We start from the raw sequence: 19,001 nt of genomic DNA, 5'->3' as shown, positions 1-19,001 counted from the left end.
TTAAAAAGTAGTTTAGAAAGCTCATTGTTTATGTTATGGATATAAGAAGCCGTTTTGAACGCAAAGCATTGCATGCAACACCGTGAGTATAAAAATTAAATTTGACACTATTTCGTAGCTTATCAGAGGAGGCAGAGATGTAAGAAAAAAAAAAGGACAGGAGAGAGTAGTTGTCCCACGCAATTAGCGTACACTAGCATAAAATCAAGTCTGTGCCTTTCAGGAAAGCCGAAATTGCAGTTTATATTTAATTGAAATCTTTAGATACATGAGACCACCTTTTGAACATCATGAGAAAATCTATTCCATTGAGTGTTGTGAAGGTGACTAAGAAAATTAATTAGATCAGCATTCACAATGTACCATGAGTCAGAGAATCCTCGAAATTAGAGCAGGATAGGACCTTGGAGAACACCTTGTCCAACCCCTTCACTTGGCACATGAGGAAATTGAAACTCAGTTGGTAAGGATAATTTCCCAAGGTCGCACAGGTAATTAGTAGCAGAACAAGGTCTCGAACATAAGTATTCAAACGCCTAACGAGGGCCCTCTCAACTGAATAAAGGTCACACTGTTCCAAAGCATTAAAAAATACAGCAGAATAAAGTTTCACTATCAAGTGCATTCTAAAGAGGTAAATGTGAATATCCATTTATATATTACAGATTTATGCTTGTATAATATAGTAGAAAGTTATAGAGATATGCAAATATCTTTGTTCTTCTTAAAAAATACATTGTGCATTTCTTTTCAACAATTCTTAACATAAGGCCTTCGTTGATAATGATGAAGGCATGAGCAGTGAGAATGAGATAGCTCCTCAGAATACATAATTGATTTTCTGCACAGTTCATTTGATTATATCTTAAGGAATTTGCTACATTTCCAGAAATGAGTCTAACACTTGAAAATTAAAATCATGATGGAATTACCGGTATGGTAGAGACTACGATTTGTTTCGTAATATTCATTCTTCCTGTCTTTGCATAGTAATAAACTTTTAGCTGAGTACATGGCCGGCAAAGGCTACAGTTGCTAATCTTTCTTACAGCTGAAGTGAATCAAGAATAAGTTCTGGTCTCTGGGTTGTAACTGGGATGATATACTCAACTTCTGGGGCATGCCTTCAAAGGAAGGAAATATGCTTTCTTCTAGCTTCTCTCCCTCACAGCTGCTGCAATGGAGTCACTATGGTGATAGCTGAAATATAGCACCATCTTGTACCCTAACATTAAAGTCATGTGTGGAAGATGGCAGAGCAACAGCCAGAAGGAACCTGGCTCCCTAATACTGTAAAACCACCATATCAGCCCTAAAAGTCCTCTGCAGCTATTTAAATAGAGGAAAAGATACTTTCACTGGAGACTTTCTCTTCACAACAGCTTATCATATATTCTGCCTAATGTAAATGGAATTGATTTGACTGGGGAATTTTTAAGTTTGCATCAACAGATAATTTTATGTGCAGAGCATCAGACAAAATTGGACTGAAAAAATAGACCTTTGCCAGAATTTATGCTGATAACAATTCTTCCAGCCAAAGAATTTGAAAATATCCTACATTTAGTGATTCATTCCACGGAAACGCTGATTTTTTTTTTTTAGTGAATTATTTCATTTCATTGTATTTCTATACTTTCCATGTGTTCGCCTTGAATTTAGAGGGCTAGCTGCTTTATTAGATACGCCCAGTGCACGTCCCCACTGCCACCACAGTCCGCTCTGACAGCCTTTTTTCTGTGCTCGTCTGGATATCTCAGAGGCATATCCCTTGGGCTTATCAGCTGGTATTAGAATTGATTATTTACTTATCTTTACTTTCCACTGAAGACATGGTACCTCACTATTGCATCTGTTAATTCCCAGCTTACAGATGAGGCTCTGTGTCTTTGCTTTTGCTATTTCTTTTTCCCAGATCTGCATGGTCTAACTCTTAGTCATCCTTCCTGTCTTTGCTCAAATCTTATCTCCTCAGAGAGACACTTCTATGTAAAATGGCACCTCCTCTCCAATCATTATCACACCCACCTGGTTATTGCCTTCAGAGATTTTAGTCTTATCTGAAATTAGCTTATGATTGTTTATTGCCTGTTTTTTTTCTTCCTTGCGGTTTTCTAGAATGTACATTACCTGAGAAAAGGGGGTGCTCACTCCAACATGGACACATTTTCTACCTTCATCGGATTTACAGGACAGTGAAGAAAACATTTAATAAATCATTACCAAAGTAATCACTAAGAGGGCAGTGTGGGTCTTATAAAAGTGAAGTGCTGAACTGAATCAGAATCAGCACTCATTCATCTCTTAAAAGTATAAATCACAAAAACGTGAATCTTGGCATTATATATAATATGGGATAAATGTGCATAAATCAGTAACTTCCAGTGTTAGGAGCGTTTTCCTAATAAACTAATTTAAACTGATACATTTTCATATGAATGTATTTTAGTTTCTCAACTAAAGAGGTAATAATATATTTAAATAGCTATTCTAAATTTTGTTCTTGAAACTGAAATACCATTAATTCATTCTACATTTACTTGCCTAAGAATACCTAATGAAAATGTACATGTGGTCAATAATTTTATTGGAAATATTAAAGTAGTTTAAAATATTTTTGTTCATTCATATAAAATGTAAAATATTGAGCTACTGAAAACATTTTGTAAAATAAAGATCAGTCTTTTTTTAAGTTATATAATGTCAATGCCACTAATATGCATTTTATTTTCATCCTATCAAACTTTCTTTGACCGCTCAGCCATCCTGACCTGCTTATCACCTTTTCTTTTTATAACTCTGAATACACAGATTTTAAAAAATATATATACAATTTTTTTTGTTTTGCTCAGAATTGTTTGATTGAATAACTAGGTATTATAACAGAGCCAAACTGACGCATAAAGCTGTCCATCACAGTGGCCAAGTGGATTTCCTTACCCATGAAATAAAAATAAAAGTGATGGATGTCTCTTCTAGAAGGAAGACCTAAAAATGAGCACACAACTTTGTGCCATATTTCCCGCCTCTGCAATCATGGAAGCATGTGCAGAGATAGACCACCCATCAATCTGGGGACCCGAGTAAGTGCGACGAGCAGAGTCCCCGCGAACTCTGCTTCTTCAGGTGGTGTAAGAACCAATCTTTGTTGTGTTACATCACCGACATTTAGAGTTTGTATGTTACAGCAGCATAACCTACGTAAGGCTACCCTACAATCAGTAGGGGAAGGGAAGAAAAGCTTCGAAGGTCCTTCACTGACTTAAATTTTTTGGTCCAGAAGTGATACACAACATCGCTTCTCTAGATCCATCGGCTCTAACTAGTCTCATGGCCCCACCTAACTGCAGGGAGGTTTAAAAAATAGTGAGGGGGACATCCAGATACCCAGCAGTCGATAAATGTTTCCATCTCATACATCATACTCAACAGTCACGTAAATTTTATAAATTACTTTGACTTTCTTCCTCTAGAAAAATGGAGAAACAAATAACTGCTTTATGTGGTCATGGAAGGACCTGATTAGGTGATGCATGTAAAAGATAATCGTATGGTCAGTTCCCAGAAAATAGTTTGTGGTTTTCCTAGACTTTAAGATGGCTTTTAACCATGTTATTTTGTAATAATTTCATTTGTTTATTCTACAAATATTTATGAAGTAACTAGTATGTGTTATGTAACTGACAATTCCATTTTTATCTGCCACAGACTATTTTTTGAAGCTCTAATTGAAAAATTGATTTGTCTATATCAAATGGAGAAGAGATGGTTAATAGGTAAATGCAATCATAGTCTATTGATTTCACTGAACTTAAATATTAACTTGGCCCAGAATGAAGTTTTTTAAAAAAATCGTTCCGAAATCTGTCAAAATGGAGAATATGATACAATGCCACACTCCACACACATTATCTGTTAATAAAATAGGTTTCTAGTATGAACTCTCATTTGATATTTGCCATGGCTTACCAGTTTAGCAGACGAATACTAGAATGTCTGTCTATGCCTGAAGTAGCAGAGAATCAGGAGAAAGACTGAACTACGTAAACCAGTTTTCTGACATATGCGAGGCTGAGGGATATTAGATGAAACATTTGCACATAGCTAGTGTTTGGCAAATCTTGCTCAATCCATGTACTTATCAGGCATGACTTATGGTAAGTCAAAGAAGACCTATTGTACAATACCGATTCTACAATATAAAGTACAAAATGCAAAATAATTTTAAAAGTTTTTAAATGTGTCTGCTTATCATTTCATAAAAATAACATTCGAAAGTTATGATTTGATTGGGTAAATCTCCCAAGTGTATACAGGACAGTCGAAGATGAATTTCCACTAGGCTTTCATTTATATATAGCTCGATTTTTGTCATCATAAATCTAAACCAGATTCAGTTGTATATGGCGATCTCATTTATACAAAACCACTCTCTTACTTTGCTTTAGGTAAGGATCAAGATAAGGAAAAGAAGTGTGAGAAGGTTAATAACAAAGAAACCCTACTCCTTCATTCTTTCCATTCTTCCTAACACTTTTCTCTATATAAGCCAATTCTAAAATTTACCCAGCACAGCCAATAATTAAAAAAAGAAATATCTTTTTGAAATGAAAAGGCAGTAATTTTATTGTCTGCTAGATGAAGAGTGCACGGAGAGAGACATTTCTGGCCATCTCCATGCAAGTAAGCATTAAACTATAATTTTAGTTTGTAGTGCTATACTATTTACCAGTTCTGGGGATATTTGTAACCCATGCAGTCGATAATTATAGCATTATGTTCTTTAAATAACATGAAAAAGAACAGGTGCAGTTTCTGAACACCAAGGACAATAAGCCAATCTGTGTTTAGAGCGGCATGCCTAATGTGGAGAATGAGGATGCCGCTGACGTGATGAAGACTTTTAAACTGTAGCTGCTGGCAATCGAAAGGTTGCTTTTAGCTGCCTAGTTAGCAGTCTTTCTTATTCCTCCAGCATTTTTCTTCCAAAAGTCACAAAGCACGTACAGACAAAGAGTTATAATAATTCCATGTTTTGTAATGGATAACACAGAACACTATTTGCACATTAAACTTCTAAAATCTAGATAGAACAAGAGGTAAATAATGATGGTAAGCATGTGAATAAGACAGCCAGTCCTAATTTTAAAACAACATAGTGCACAAAACTCTGTTCTTTAGAGAAACATCCTTTAAGAGTTACATATCTATTTTGGAGGCCTGAATTTATCTTCTGAATTTTTGAATACAAATTTCAATGTGGCTGTGCTTGCAAATAGGAATTGCCAGGCAAGGGAAAACTGGAGCAGGAGCAAAGTGTATTTTCAGGAGAGAATTTTGGAAGCATGTACAGAGGGCAATTCTGCTTTTGCCGTAAAGATTTCTGTCTGATTTTAGATGTGTTACTTTATCTATTGAGTTTGCAGGATTGTCTGAGCAAATAAAAGAGTTGACTCAGATCTTTGAGCTGTTTGACTGTGTGTATGACTTTTCCCTTGAAAAATAATCCTTAAAAATGTCTTTTCAATCTTTCCAAACCTTGCTGCCCTATGTCCTTTGAGCAACTGGGGGTCTAAACTAGCCAGACTCTTAGCTCTCTTTTTGGTTTGTTGATTGGTTTTACTCAGTTTAAGTCTTTCATCAAAACATTCTGTATTCTCTCTTGTAATTAGCTAATTAACAAGACCCGATGGCCTCAAACCTTTTTTAGCTACCCTCATGTACCCTATGCCTTATTTTTATCACCCCGAGAGAGGAAAAAATTTGCTAATCATTGAAGCCCTGAGCAAAGCGGAGTAAGGAGCACTGCTGCCCACGGCCCTTCCATTCAAGCTGAGACTTTACTATCTATTCCAGACAGTGTTCTAAGAGCACCACATGCATAATCCTAATTCACTTTCTCAACGACTTGAAGAGTCAGAATGGCCTTTTGGAAGTGTCACCAGAAAAAGGCTCGCTCTACAGCCAGGGACCACATTTCCTTGTCAGTTTTGCATCCAGATATGGCAATGTGACAAGTTCGTGACATAAGGTAGGAGTAGAAGGAATAACTACCCATCTATATCCTTAACAAACCGCTGGTGCTTATCTGCACACTTGTGTCCCTTTAACTGGCTGGATGTTGATGTCCCAAGGAACCTTGGAAGCCACTCATTAGAAATACAAAGCCTCCACAAGGCAGAACACTGAATGACTAAGTGGAGCACAGTCCCAAGTCCCCACACCCGTGTAACCCTGCTCCCCATCCCCTACCCCCTACAGACCTATGACCGCCTTGGGTTCTTTTAATGAGGGAAGATGAATCCCTATTGCGTTTGTTCATTATGTGTTATGACACTCAGTGAGCACTTTGGCAGGTCCACCTATCAAAGAACTGAGGACTCCTGTCAGTGGACATGTCAGTGTGACAATTTGGAAGTGTAACTCCAGCTTAGGCACACCTCAGATGACTGCGGGCTACCCTTTAATTTCATGAGACTCCAAGGAAAAATCATAAAACAAAAACCAACAAAACAAAACAAACAAACAAAAAAACCCAACTAAACACTCCCCAAATCCTGACTCACAGGAATTATGATATAATAAATGCTATTGTTTTAAATTACTAAATTTTAGAGTAACTTGTTATACAGACATAGATAACTATATCCTAAAGGAGTTTACAATAAGACTATGAACTTACTCTCAAAGAACTGTAATATTTTGTTTATATGGGGGTTTATACTTATCCATATAATCAAAAATATAAAGTAAGATAGTTTATTACAAATAAAATTAATTAAGTCTGCAAGTATTTACTAAATGACTATTGTGTCTTATTTAAAATATGTGTGGTTCGGCAGTCCCCTCTCCCAGCATATATCACAGAGGAGTTCACTACGCCAATCAGAGGCAGGGCATGGAGCTGCATGTTCATTGTATAATAATGTATGGCGATGGGCAGCGAGGAGTTAGAGAGGGTTCGGGTGAAAATCACTAAATAATGTATTGAAAGTATGGTAGATGCAAATTAGAAAATAAATACTATGCAACACTTAGAAGTCACAAAATATAGGTATAGAAAAATGAATGGCTCTCACAAACGTTTTATAAAAAAAGTAGCAAATGAAATGCACAATTAATGCAAATTAAATATGCATACTTGAACATCTTCACATTTTACAATGGCATCCACAATTAAAGCCATACATCAAGCCCAATAGAGTAGATACTCATCAGAATGGAAGTATGGGTAAAGAAAAAAGGCCATAATACATATATAATCTAAGACCAGGCCCTAGCCTAGAAAGAAAATTATTACTATGAACTATATGTACAATTAGCTCGAATCTCTATACCTATGGTTATATCAAAACCAAACCCAACAGAAAACAAACAAACAAACAAACAAAAAACAAAACCACCTACGCTGCCTTTCTTTTTTTGTTGTTGTTGTATTTTCGGATTAAGAATACAATAGTGAAAAAGAAACATGGTCCCACTGTGGATTTAATCCTCAATAAATACGTGAAACAAGAAACAAACAGGAAATGTTAAACACAGAAGTGCAGTGAGAAAGATGAGGAGTGTAGTGATAGAGAACAATCCTCCAGGGCCACTGCGAGAGCGGAGCCTTGGGAAGCTGCTCTGTGGAGGTGCGATTGGAACCGAGGGCTAAAGGATTAGAACGGACGACCTGGGCAAAGCTGAGCAGAGGATGTGCATCCCAGGCGGAGTGAAGAAGCTTCGGTGTGGGATGAAAGGGACAACAGAGACCAGCGTGGTGGTCACATCGTGAGTTAGCGGCGTGTGATAAATCAGGGCCAGCTCATGCAGGACCATGTTAGACACAGGGAGCAGATCTGGGTTACAGTCTTAGAGTAAAATAAAAAGCAAGTGGGGTAAAATTATATTCTATCAAAAAAAGCATCCCTACTGCTGCGAGAGGATGCACTTAAGGGGAGAGGAGGGCAGAAGTCAAATGACTTACACCGCTCATGAGGCCACGGCTGGAGCTCCAGCTTCAGGAAGATGGGACGATGTCGGAAAGAGTAGGGCTAGAAAGATCTAGATCAACAGACTGTAGATATTCAGAAGTAAAGCTGACAGGACTTGCTGCTGGATGGCTTGTGTAGGATGAAGGAGTGAGAGAAAACCAGGCTGACTCGTGTGTTTTTTATTTGAGTGACTAGGTGGATAGGAACGCTTCAGCACAAATAGATAATATTATGTAAAAACTGGCTTAAAATAATATTTTGAGGATTTAATCGCTTATCTTAAATCACATGGAAACATGGGCATATTGAGAGTTAACTAAAAATAAAAAAATGATATAACTCAGTTAATGTGAATAGAGTTCCCAGTAAATTTGTAATAGCTTGGAATCTCCCACTTCCAGAATTAGAGTGTATAGCATTTGAGATCACAAGCTTGAATGCCACAAGCCCTGGGCTCTCACCAGCTCTGCCTCTTACTGGCTCTCTGACACTGGGTAAGACACAACCTCTCTTTGACTATTTTCCCACCTGTCACTGGGAATAATGATAGTACATAAGCCATGAGGATTACACAAGCCAAGGCATGAAAAGAACTTTGCCTGGTGCTTGTTACATAGACCACTCTCAATAACATGCCTTCTCAAACAAATGTATAAAACCCAAATAAGATTAACTTCTCTTTCCCAAAAGATTTATTCTCCTAGGTGAAATTGGTATTATGTGCATCTTCTCTGTTTCAGAAAGCATGCTAAACTTGAATGATAAAATACTGAGCCAAATAATAATGGTCCTGGCCATTTAGAGACTACCATCTAACAAGAGAGAAAGATGATAATCAAGAGTCATATAAATCAATATAGCACCATCTCTGTGAAAGATGCGAAAAGTGCAGGTAGACAATGCCATGGGAACAGGGCAGGGGAGGCAGGGTGCATGTGCCGGGCCTCAGGACAAGCACGCACAAAGGCTCGGCGATGGGCATGCCTGGCCCCGGAAGACTGGGTCTGGTGTGGAGGCTCCAGACATAGGCAAGGGTCACGAAAACCAAGGGGGCTAGACGAGGGACTGCGGTTTTATCACAGAGCAAATAGACAGGAAGAGAGTTATATGATCTGATTTATAAAATTATAGCCTATGTTCCAGCTCATGGTTATTGGGAAGGGTATTTAATGTACATATTCGCTCTATGAGTAATGATAGTGAGCCAACATTTAGGATAACTGGCCCTGGAGAGCTGGAGCATCAGCCCTTAGGGTGGGAGAGTCCTCTGGCGTAGGTTGGGGTAAAGTCAGAAACGGGAGTGTCCCAGGTACTCTTTACCACAACTTCAGTGATGTGGAAAACCTGTTTTAATCCACATGAATTCAAGGAATATTTGCCACCTTGTGCAGTAAATGATACAAGTTACCCTTGAACAGTGCAGGGCTTAGGGGTGCTGACCCCTGAGAAGTCAGAAATCTGCATGTGAATTTGGACTCCCCTAAATCTTAACTACATCATTCATCCCTTGGTATTCATTAGGGAATGATTCCAGGACCATCCACAGATATCAAAACGTGGGGATGCTGAGGTCTCCTGAATAACCCTGGGGATCCTAAGGTCCCCTACATAAAAAGCTGTTGGTCAGTGCATACGGTCAGCCATCTGCATCCATGGACTACAAACCAGAGAATGAAATTCCAGTACAGTTACTTACTGAACAAAAATTGCATATAGCTTTGCAGTATAGTTTGAAATCAGGGAATGTCATGCTCCAACATTGTTCTTTCTCCCGATTGCTGTGGCTATTCAGGGTCTTTTGTGGTTTCATACAAACTTTAGGATTATTTGTTGCAGTTTTGTGAAAAATCCCTTTGGTATTTTGATAGGGATTATATTCGACCTATAGATTGCTTTGGTTAGTGTGGACATTTTAATGATAAATCTTCCATGAGCAAGGTATATCCTTCCATTTATTTATGTCATCTTCAGTTTCTTTCATCAATATCTTACAGTTTTCAGAATCTTTTACAGGTCTTTTACATCCTTGGTTAAACTGATCCCTAAGTATTCTATTATTTTTGATGCAATTTAAATGTATTTTCTTAATTGATTTGTATTTTAAAATGTACTTATTAGTCTAAAGATACAAAGGTATAAAATCTACTTTTATATGTGATACTTTCATCAGTAATATATGTTTATTGTCGTCAAATGGGGTTATCTGCTATGAAAAGGTAATTTTTATCTGGGATGCCTATTTACTTAACCATATTGTAAAAAAATATGCCAGTCACAGGACTATATTTATGCATATAAACCTATTATTAACTTTTGATCCTATTGCAAACATAAAATTTTACATTAAATAAGGGATTCTATGGCCATGCCACCCTGAACAAACCCGATCCCATCTGATCTCAGAAGCTAAGCAGGGTCGGACCTGGTTAGTACTTGGATGGGAGACCACCTAGGAAGACCAGGTGCTGTAGGCATAAAAAAATAAAAATAAAATAATAAGGGATTATAAACTGACAAGTTTCTTGCAATCTGTGAGGTCGACCAAAGGTTGCCTCGCCTAAAAAAATAAAAATAAATAAATAAACAAGGGATTAATTTCATGTACTAAAGCTAGAGATGTTAGGATCAGATGTAACCTCATTTTGACATTTTCTCAACATCACAACAAACCTTTTACAAAATAAAATGCTAAAATTAAAGCCGAAGGATATGTTTTCAAACTTGCTGAGATGAAGCGAACTATATTCCAAAACAACACTTAAATGTTGAGCTAGTCACACAATGCAGGAATAACAAAATTAGCATTCTGTGAATTCATTCAACAGAATGGACTGGTCGCCTCTTTACCCACATACTGTAAAGCCATTCATACCAGCAGCTTAAGACACACAAGGTTGCCAAGTTTCACAGGTGCCTCCTGCAGAGAATGCCACTATAGTCTGCCACTCTTGCCTTAAAAAAGAAAAACTTCTATTCACGAGAGAGAGAAACTTACAGAGAGGCCATTTTTCAAAATCTTTGAAGCCAATTCAATTTGGAACTTGAGCAGTTGTACCTCCTCTTAACAACAGGTGCAGAATGGCACACTGGCTCCCTTAGAAATATTCCTGAAAGGACCCCTCCGCTTAAGCATTCTAATGCCATGGCTTATTAAGTGAGGCCTGCTCTTCATAGGTCGCCTGTGTTAAACACATCAACTCTTCTACATTCTACCTAATTTACTTTACTAACAAAAATATCAAATGCCGATTGGTTTGTGTCTTCCGTGCAAATGTTGCCATTAAGATATATTTATAGGTTTCACATTTTACTTTATAGTTTATATACATTTATAGATTTGGCATTTCTTACATTTATAAAACTCTCCTTTATTAATTTTAACATCTGTTGATACTAGTCTATCATTATTGCCTCCCTGAAAAATATCATTACTACTTTCGCTTATTTGATTTTTCTAGATAAATTTTGATTAATGATGCATTAAATTGAATAATATTAATTTTAGGGACAATGATATCTTTATAAGATAGTTTCCATTCAGAATCATGGCTAAGCTCTCTATTTATTCAAAAATTGCCTTAATATCCTAAAGAGCTTTATTTTAGCTTATTTCCTTAGTTCTATACCTTGACATTCTTGTGAATGTTGTTTTCTGGTAGATATTCTTACTGGTTTATGCTCATTGGTTGGAAGCCTATTTTTTTTTAATCATTTTGTGAATAGCAACTTCATTCATTTGTTTAACCTTTTTTTTTTTTTTGGTTTTGTCTTCTACTCGGGTTGATTCTCTGGAGCCTTTTTAAATAAACAAACATCTACAACTAACAATCATATCTTCTTTTAAATATATCTATTTTTGCTAATTCCATACCCTGGTTTGATTTACTGGCAGAAGTTCTTAAACAGGAGCAAAAAATAAAAACAAGAGGGGACATTCTTTCTTGGTCTCAAATCTAATAACAATATATATATTTTTAATTTCAGGAAAAATATATACTATTCTTAATTTGTTTATTCTATTAATCTCTTAATTTAATAACTAATATCTTCATAATGAATATTTAGAGGTAATATCTGAGGGCACCGCATATGTAAGAATGTCTGTCTGTTTTCCTCATATAGGAAATCATTTGACTAAACATAAAATTCTTGTTGCTATTTTTCCTCTCAAAACACCATTAATTAGTCTACCATGCTTCAGCATTTAATGCTGTTTTTTTTTTTTATTATTATTATTATTATTATTATTATTATTATTACTTTCACTTGTCTACATTTCCAGTGAAGAAAACAAAATACTCTCTGACTGTCACAGTCTTAGAAAAAGCAAGACAAGCGAGGGGCCGGCTTCCCTCTCACGGTGCGACTGGATTGCTGTATGTCGTGCCTCTGCACGACACGCTGTCCTGTCAGGCTGCCCTGCTGCTCCGCCTCTCCCCTGAGGAAGGGAGGTAGGCGTTCGAGCAGCCACACTGTGACCTGGAGAGAGCCACTAACTGTTTCCGCCTCCAGTCACCCCCATCCAGAGACGAGGAAGCCAGGTCCGCGACAGACACATGCTGCAGCTGTCAGTCAGCCTCGGAGCCGGGCACGAGGGATGAATTTGCTGGAGTGAACACTTTTTGTCTTTTGTGTTCATTCACAGAATACATTGGCTTGTAAAATATGCCAAATCTTTAAACTCTTTGGTGAACTAGAAAACACTGACACGGTTGTCATTAACTCAGAAACCACTTCACAGGACAACCCTGCAGCATAAACTTTGCTTGTTACGCTCTGACTTTTCCATCCGGATTCAAGTTTTAAAGAAAAATTTGCTTTCTCTCTCTTATTGATGCTTCTCAATCAGATACCAGATTACTCCCTGTGTACCCCATGCCTTTCATGTACCTTTTCCCTTCATTAATCGCATCTCCCCATTCCTTCTTAACAATACTGGATCAGCATTTTAAAATCTTATTCCAGTAACCAATTCGATTTTCTCTAACAGTCCTCTGCTTTTAGCTTTAAATTTAGTGATATTCTTTATCTTCCAAAAACTTTCTTGTTTTCTGATGATTTAGTTTCCTGACTTCACGCCTGGCATGGATTTGCTGTCCTCTGAAATTCTTTCTTGTTGAGGGACTGGCAGGAGCTGGGACCCCTAACTCCACACACACACAGCAAACCTGGGAAGCACCACGGGGTGATGGGCAAGCAACCCAGCTCTGTAGCCACATGGCTTAAGTTTGGGTTCCAGCTCTGCCACCACTAGTTGAATATTCTTCAGCCAATTGTTTAGATTATATAAACTTCAGTGTCCTCGATTGTCATTTTAGGGGAATAACGCTACTGTGTACTATTATCTTAAAGGAGCAAAAATAGGTTATGCACTTGGAAGAATCTGACACGTAGTTTATGCTTGATGCACGTTAGATAGTAACTATGACAGTTCTCATTAGCAGGCCGACGCCAGCACCATTGCCCCTGATCACAGTATGTCTGTGCTCGGTATTAAAGGGCATTGGTGGGCTCCACTGCCTGCCTCCTCTCTCGGCTCTCAAGGTGGCTGTTTCATGTGGATGTGGTCACTTGTGAATTCATCATCTTTGTCTTCATTTCTGTCTGTTTTCTATCAAAAATCTCTCCACATTCCTACGTATGGATTGAATGATTTTGTAACATTAAAGGTAGTAAAGTAATTTATTTCATTTTGAGGGGGATTTAGTTAAGGTTATGAAACAAAACTCATGTATTTTGGTCATCATCATGCATTATTTTTGTGTGTTTAACACATAGCTGAGTATGTGTCGTAGAGTGTGTGTGTGTGTTTAATATTGAGGATAATGTTTTATAAATATAAATTTTCTTTAAAATAGGTTAGCTTTCCTTAGATTCCTACTACTTTGACTTTAAATGGTTTAGAGAGAATTTTCTCACTTGTATGAATTAATTTTATTTCAGTTCAATAAAAGGTACTACCTCAGAGTTGATCTTTTTTGTTTCCTTCGAGAAACCTACATGAAGTCTTCCTGCTGGGTTTAATAGAACAACCACAACAAACTGACCTTCATTTTCTCCTGTGTTCCTTTGTCACATTGATGTTCTTTTGTACTGTTTTATTTGTTGCTGTCTAAAGTGCATTCGAATTGTTGAGAAGGGGGATTTAGATTTCAATTGGCATTGATTTTTGAAATGTATTCACTCACTTTATAACTTGTAGTGTCTGCCTCAGATGAAGTCCTTCAAGGTTTTTTGTTTTGTTTTGTTTTGTTGTTCTTTTCATGTTAGGGATTAGAGCTGGTACATATCTTGGTAATGTTTAGTTTTCCCCTTTTTGATTCATAAAGCCATTTGCTCTTAGGAAATATCATCTTAGTTTAATGCTCAAAGAAAAGAACTCTGGGTTTCTGCTGTATACCATTTTAATGACTTGTTATATGTGTGCATGTGTGTGATACATATAGGGATATACATATAAATGTGAGGAATACATGTAAAGAAATAATGATGAAAGGAGTTAACTAAAGTTATTTTTTTCTCTCATCATGAAAATTATAAAACATACTATGAAGATGGCATACTGCCTTTACATGGTGTTACCAAATTAAGCATAGATTAAATTTATCATTAAGACAACTCAAAGATTTCCCCCCACTAAGTAGAATTGATGGGATAAAATCAGTGTTTGTAGGATTTACCTGACTTTTAGTCAATAAGTGCCATCATTTAGAATGAAAAAGAATTTAGGACAAATACTATTGTACCTATATATTTATAAGTGGCCGCTTTTATATAACCAATTTCATCTATACACATTGAAGCCTCCAATATCATCTGCATGAAAGCTGGAAGAAGAGATTTTCATATAGTATGAGAAGACACCTTTTATTTCTTTTATGTATATATTATTATATTTTTAGAGAATAAGATTCTATTCTACTCTAAGTTAATCAGGTCACCCTTATATTATGGTGTTTATGTCTGGCTACACAATTTTAATGGAGAAGTATTCGGGGGAAGGGTTCATGAATAACAGAATAAATTTGAATTTTGAGATGGGCTTTATTATATGATAATAAAACCACCATACCATCCCAATAGTGGCTGATGGTCAGCATCCGGCAAGTAAACACATATCTATTTTTTCTGTAGCTTATGGGAAATTATTTAGAAGTGATTCAAATAGAAATGAGACTGCTTCTCAGCCCTGACTTAAATCTACTTAAAAATTGAAAGTGTATCCATTCTGAGGATTTTATTGTCAATAAACATTATACGATTTGGAGAAACATTAGTGTCTTGAGATTTATATTGATTCTTACTTTGTGGTCCACTTACAAAACCACTGATGGTTAATATGATATCAACAAATAATCATTTTATTCCCTTGTGCTCCATCACATTTTTTTTTCTCTCTGAAATGTAACTTTATGTAACAATTGACCAACAGAAATGGTTGCACTTAGGACAAACTATTGGATGGAAATCTCAGAGTTAAAATTTATAAAAAAGAAAGGTGACAAAATGTATTTTAGCAAACCAATTAGCATTTAATTTGTAGGACCATACCAAGTTATACCTTTATAGAGAAGAGAGAGTAGACTCTCTAAATCTTTCTGAGTTGGTAATTAAAAGAATTATTCACCAAGGATTGGTACCTAGAACTCAGAAAACACCTCTGAACTTAAGAAAACGAAGCTCTTCTAAAATCATTTTCCACTCAAGGTAATAATCAAATATTTCATGGTAATTGAGGTGATTATGGTACAACTGAGGACAATTCTAGAATCTGCAAAAATTGGAATAAAAATGATGGTACAGTGCTTTTCATGTGTACTCTTTGAGAAGTTAACGGGCATTTTAGGAATTAATTTTTTTTGTTCTGGAAAGCCCCTGTTTAAACAAATCTATTTTTCCCCTCTTTGTGGGACATTATAGAGTATTTGGTATGCATATATACATTGTAGATTTCCGAGAAGAGTTTACAAGAATTATAGTATCTAAATTTTCTTAACCATGGCTCCTTTAAAAAATATGTGTGTGTGTGTATGTATGTGTATATGTGTATGTGTGTGTGTGTGTGTGTATATATATATATTTATATATATATATAAAATATATATAACTAAATAACTTGCATCTTATGAAATATTACTGTTTATATATATTATATATATAAAATATATACATAAAAATATATATAAAATATATATAAATATATATAAAATATATATTTTTATATATATATATATATATAAACAGTAATATTTCATAAGATGCAAGTTATTTAGTGGAACACAAGAAGGCTATCATCAGCTCCTTAATGAGGAGAAAATGAAGACGGGTAGCAGACCCTCCCCCACCCTCTCCTGCCCAACCATGCTCTGCTGCATGAACCTGCGGTCAGGTCAAGTAAGGAACTGATTCTGGTTGTCCAAGTAAAGTGATACTCACTCCAAATAGCTCTGGGAAAGATGGTTCTTAATCTTGGATATTATTGACTTTATGATTTTATTTCCAAGATTTTCTTGATAGGGCTCTTTTTCTTTCAAGCAAGTTAGCAGAAGTGTTAAGAGTTCTCTGGAACTGTCTATATCGTTACTGTTCTTGAATCTGATTAAACCAGCAACTCCATTGAATTACGGGTGAGGGGTGTGTGCAGGGGAGTGTTTGGTGGTGACACCCAGTCTTTCTTAGAAGACTGTCTTAATGTTAACAAGATGTAGGAGAAAATATTTAAGTGGCATCTGCATAGTGAACAGAAAAAAAATCTCTCTTACTGAGAGTGTGTGCTATACTCAAGACTACTGTCCATGGCCCTCGGTCCCTTTTCCTCAGGTGAAAGAATACACACAACTAAAAGGAGAATATGACGACGTTGTAAGATTTTTGCTTAAAACATATAATAAATCTAACTATTGATGGTGAATACACAATGCAACATATATATACAATTTACTATTGAATTGTATGCTTGAAACTTAACTAGATTTTGTTAACCAATGTCACCATAATAAAAATAAATAAAACATATAATAAGCTAATGGCTTATTTATTTTTTTTTGCACGATTGTCTCTCTCTCTCTCTCTCTCTCTCACGCACACGCACACGCACACACACACACACACATGCACACACACACTTAAGTCCACAGGAATTCCAAAAGTCGTAAAGCCCTTCTGTTCTTGTTCATAGTATCACATGCAGTTATCTAAAAAAGAGTGCCTCTATGGTTTGAATTTGGACCCCTTTCCTGTATAGACTGTGGGCTGTACACAGCGTTCTCAGGACAAATAGTCAAGGGCACAGCTCTTTGGTGGCTCCACACGATCCATGAGAGGAAGACAAGAGCATTTGCATCGTTATGACTGCACGGGTTTTCATATATGTATTTTGCTCTACCTAAAATGCCTCAAATTGGAAAATGCTTATGGCTGGCAAATAATTGAATTAAAAAGCACAAACACTTTTTATACTTAAGTATGAATTGGTTTTGAAACAATTACTTTCCACGAACATCTACTGAGATATAATAAATTGAAAGACAATGATTTTTTTGAGCCGAAGATCAACAAAGAAATGCTCTAGTAGAAAGATAAGCACAACTTAGAGTCATGGGAGATGAAGTTTGGCCACGCCAAAAACTAGGTGACAGGAAGCAGCGAGAAGGAAAGGACAAATTCATCTACTTTGAAATTTGTTTAGAAATGACCCTGTACCAAGGAGGGTCAGGCACGATCACCATTTTTTTTTTTTTTCCGTTTTGAAAATTTATCTTCCTGGCTCCCTTGAATCAGAATCCAGTGTGCTATGTGTTATTCTATGTATTATTATACACAATAATGAGTTTCTTATAGCATTTATGCCATTATCTTCATGATGAATTCCGACTATGAAACACATGAAAACATATTTTGTAGAAAGTTCATTAATATATTAGAAATGATCTATACATAAGAAATAGTGTTTTCTGTTTTGGAAATATTTAATAATCATTGTTTCAGCACCTACCCTTTGCTGGGTACTTTATAATTGCTATATAGTTTACATTTCTCAGTAACACATTGAAGAAACCTAAATATTAAGCTCTTTAAATGCCCAGTCTCATTATTACTTAGCATGTGCCAGTGAGTCATCATGAAGTGGCTGAAACAAAACGACAATTTAAAAAATTCTTCTGTAACATAGAAATGCAAGGAAAATTCATATCTCGACTTTCCCCTACACTTTCATTCATATAAAACTGCTCTCAGCAAAAGTCCCTTGCATTAATCATATAAAAGCCATTTTTAATGAAATCACAAATTGTGCAATTTTTAAAAATTTGCAGACCATTCGGTAAGGTCCTTTTACTAGTTAGGATGCAAGCTGGCTGTGGAAACATAAGCCACGTAATATTGGCTTAGAAAAAATATGCAATTTTATCCCTCTCTCAAATAACAGTGAAACCGCAAACAGCCCAGGACTGATACGGTAACTTCAAAGAGATTGGGCTTTACCATTCTTAACAAGTTTCTTCATGTCGTGATTTTCAGTTCCAGCCATCACATCTGCAGTTTAGCTAGGGGAGGAAGAACAGGGAGAGCATGCGTTCACCCTTCCTTTAAGGACCCAACTCAGAGTTCCATGCATTCTTTTCACTTACATCTGAGATTTGCATCGATGGTGTCCAAAGCAATGGTGGGCCAACTATTGCTGAAGATTCAGCACAAATCACAGCCATGGGACCAGACTGCTATACAGTAGGCACATGTCATTCTGCCACATACGTGCAGAACAAAAAGAAAGCCAGTTTCATTTAAACATGTTTTGGTGAAGCAGTAAAAAAAAGGTTATTGTGTCTCAAATCCTTATGTCAAAATAAAATGGGCATCTGAATGCAAAACTTGTGCTGCCCATTGAACTAGAATGGTGGACTTGAGGCCATGCACGGTGCAATTGTTTCATTTGCAAGATGGCGTCACTTTTTTCATGCAAAACATTTTTACTTGAAGGAATGATTGACAGATAAACTATGATTATTCACACTTGGATATCTGGCA

General features: G+C 36.4%; 1 protein-coding gene and 1 non-coding gene across 2 annotated transcripts in view; one reads left to right on the top strand and one right to left on the bottom strand.

Moving 5' to 3' along the window:
- Positions 1–19,001, bottom strand: part of BRINP3 (BMP/retinoic acid inducible neural specific 3) — a 225,353-nt gene that overhangs the window by 19,961 nt on the left and 186,391 nt on the right. The window lies entirely within an intron of this gene.
- LOC120619374 (5S ribosomal RNA) lies at positions 10,332–10,450 on the top strand. Its single transcript, XR_005657490.1, has one exon. It is a non-coding gene; the product is annotated as a 5S ribosomal RNA (ribosomal RNA).

This window comes from Pteropus medius, unplaced genomic scaffold (genome assembly GCF_902729225.1).
Source record: "Pteropus medius unplaced genomic scaffold, Ma_sr-lr_union100, whole genome shotgun sequence".
NCBI lineage: Eukaryota > Metazoa > Chordata > Mammalia > Chiroptera > Pteropodidae > Pteropus > Pteropus medius.
Note: the sequence above shows the minus strand (reverse complement) of the source record. Positions and strands in the feature narration are given on the sequence as shown.